This window comes from Dipteris shenzhenensis, chromosome 31 (assembly GCF_047967505.1).
Source record: "Dipteris shenzhenensis isolate YYH24624 ecotype China chromosome 31, Dip_SZ_1.0, whole genome shotgun sequence".
Taxonomy (NCBI): Eukaryota; Viridiplantae; Streptophyta; class Polypodiopsida; order Gleicheniales; family Dipteridaceae; genus Dipteris; species Dipteris shenzhenensis.
In genome coordinates this window covers 29,060,708-29,063,918 of record NC_141626.1, presented here as the reverse complement: position 1 = coordinate 29,063,918, position 3,211 = coordinate 29,060,708, and positions in this window count along the sequence as shown.

Below are 3,211 nucleotides of genomic sequence, written 5' to 3'. Positions count from 1 at the left end.
CATTGACTATTAGGATCATAGAAGTGTGTATGGGGGTGGTGGATAGAGAGCAAATGGGCTTTGTTAGAGAAAGGGTGATATTTGAGAACATTTTGAATGTCTCTTCTTTAGGACAAAGGTGTGTGTTATTTGGATATGATTTAGACAAAGCCTCTGATTGGGTTTTGTGGGATTACATTTGCTTGGTTTTGAGGTGGTTGGGCTTTGGAGATGCCTATGTGAGGATAGTAGAGATGTTATTTGGTAATGCCTTAGCCATATTGTGTTTGAATGGAGGTGTGGTATGAGCTCAAGAGGAAGATTTAGCAAGTGTGCCCATTGGCCCCATTATTGTTTACCTTGTGCACCATTCCCTTTCTATCCATGTTGAAAATGGGTGCTGCGAGAGTCATATTGCAAGCTTATGGCTTCCCTCTGGTGAGCAACTATGCACTTTACTCTATGCTGATGACATGATTTTGTTCTTAGAGGAGAGCAAACTGAAGATTTCCAATCTCTTTGAAATTTTGAAGGCATTTTATGATGCATCTTCTCTCATTGTATCTGGTCAAAGACTTTTGGCATCACGGTAAATTTGGGCCCTAGGCTAGCTTGGGAAGAGGCTATACCAATTAATTGGGTGGAGAGGGGTATGATTGTCTTGTAATTAGGGACCTCTTAGGGGCTGGGTATTAGAGGCTCGATTCGTTTTGTGCAAAGCTAAAGGATAAAGTCAGGGATGGTTTGGGATATGCTTAGGGTGGAGCTAGAGCCATTCTTATTCAACATGTTCTTTTGGCAGCCACGGTTTATGTCTCCTCCATTTGGCATTTCCAAAAATCTCATTGGTTGAAGATGGAGTGAATACTTTGAAAGTTCCTGTGAGTAGAGGAGGAAGATATATATCTCTTGGAAGTCGATGAAGGCATCCAAATTGAAGGGAGGCCTTGGTTTTGCATGATGTGTAGGTTTGGAGTGTAACTATCTTTGTAAGTGGATGCCTAAATTGTTTGAGGGTTGAGCTCCTTGAAGTGAATGTGTTAACAATTTGTGGAGAGGGACAAAGGGTGCTCGGGTTGGCACATGTAACGGTTTGCCTTTCTATGATAACATTATATTTGCCTTTCTTGTGAAGATTACTGAATCTAACTTTGTGATGGGGTTGATTAGTGCTTGGAAAGCTTGTGGTGACCTGTTGCAGTGGTAGGGATGGCATGGGTTGCGTGGTGATTCCAATCTCTAGAGAGTATTTGGCAAAGTCCTGCCATTCTAAGGGATAACCGACCTTTGGCCCTTATGGGTATTTGATGAGCTATAGCCTTGCACAGGAAAGAGGTTCGTTAGTGGGTGGATTTATACAAGCTATATGTGATCAATATAAGCTAAATCAAGCCGAGGGGCTATTCTTGTCACAGGTGTTTCAAGGTGTTCTGCATCACATGCCTACTAATTTGATTGCCTCACAGGGGTGGCAAGGAAGGGAATGGCAAATAGGAGGAAGAGTCTTGCTCTGCAAAAGCTCTACCAGGGTGGCTATGAAGGGATTTTCAGTATTGAGTAAGTTCAATTCGAAATGGGGGGTTTCATAAGAGTAGGGGTTGGTGGTCTAAAAGATGCAAAGAGGTGTGAAGAGCTTGTTTAGTGGGCAAGGCTCAATTTCTTGATTGGAGTTGCTGATGATGTGTTTGCCTACGTGGAGAATATTGGCTAAGTGGATTTAGATCAGCCCTGTGTGTGTTCTACTAGAATTCAGTAGAATTTATTTGACACCTCTTTTGGGCTTGTCCGTATGTGACTCGGATATGACGTTTTATGGTTAGGGCAACTACGAGCTCTGCGTTGATGCATGATGTGAGCTCTCATGGAGAGTTGCTATCTTGGGTGATGCAGATGGATGTACCTCTACCGTGTTGGCACTCTGGTCAGTATTGAGAGCTGCGGTCATTTTAATTTTAAAAAACAATCTAGTATTTGGTGATGGGTCTGTAGATGGAGATCTAGGTCCTGCCTTGCTATGATCATTGAAAATTTTACTTGGGGACTTGAGCTTGGTCTACCAAAGACTCTCTTGGGAGTGTTATGCTTTTGGGCATGATCCATTCATTGGTAACGTAGTAGTCACTGCTATAACAATATTGGCATTGGGTAGTATGCCCCTTCTAGTCGGCCTTTGTGTCTATATTAGTCCTTAGTAGAAGTTGGCAGTGTTCTCTTCTATTTAAGAAGAAAAAAAAAAGCTCCCCACAATGGGAAGATGAGCATTTTTGTAGCTTCATGAAGTAGACTTTCCAAGCAATCCCTCAGATATACAACTCACACATCCTTCTACTATAACATAACCATTGCAACTTTCAAAATGTTCACTCCAAGTTTAACCACTAACTTTTGAATCCTCTCCTTCTCTCTTGCTTTTGCATCTCTCTCTCTCTCTCTCTCTCTCTCTCAATCTCCATTTGCTCTTTTCATTTAGCAGCCACATTGCTATGAGGTAGCCACATAACATTTCAAAGCTTCCATTAATGTAGGTTCCCCTATTGTTGCTTCATTGCATGGTCTTTAGCAAAACATATTGTTGCTTATTCTCTTTGCAACCATCCGCCTCTGTAACCTTATTTAAGTAAATACTATCAAAATTTTCTTATTTTTTCCACCCCTCATCAAAGTAAACTTTCCTTCTTTTTCCAGTGCTCATAGACTTTTTTTCACTCCAAACTTTGGAAGCCTAACACTACAAGACATAACAGTGTCTTTTCATAGATTTGGGGAAAAAGTACATCTCTCTCACGAAAATTTTCTCCTTATACATGCTCAATCTATATTTATGCTAAATAACTCTCCCCAAATTTAATAGTTGAGGGAAAGGAGGGTGAAGTGTAAGGCTGGGGTGTAGCTCCCCCATCCTCTACTCTATCCACTCCCTTGTCTTCCCCCTTCACCTCTCTCTTCCTCCTACATCTCCTCCTCCTTCCCTCTTTTAACTCCACTCCTTGAGTCCATTGCTCTCCTCGGCTCAGCTTAGCTTGCTTCCCATACCTCCCCCTTCGCTCTTCTTAGCCTCATTGCCCTCACCTTGAGCGCCTCACCCCTCCCTTTGCTTAACTGTCTCCTATCCCTACTCCCCTCATTGACATTATTGCTTAGTTTTGGTCACTAGCTAGTGTGTTTAGTGGTTGTTGGTTTTTTTGGTGACTACTCTTGAGAGGCTTGTATAGCAAAACTATCAGTATGGAAC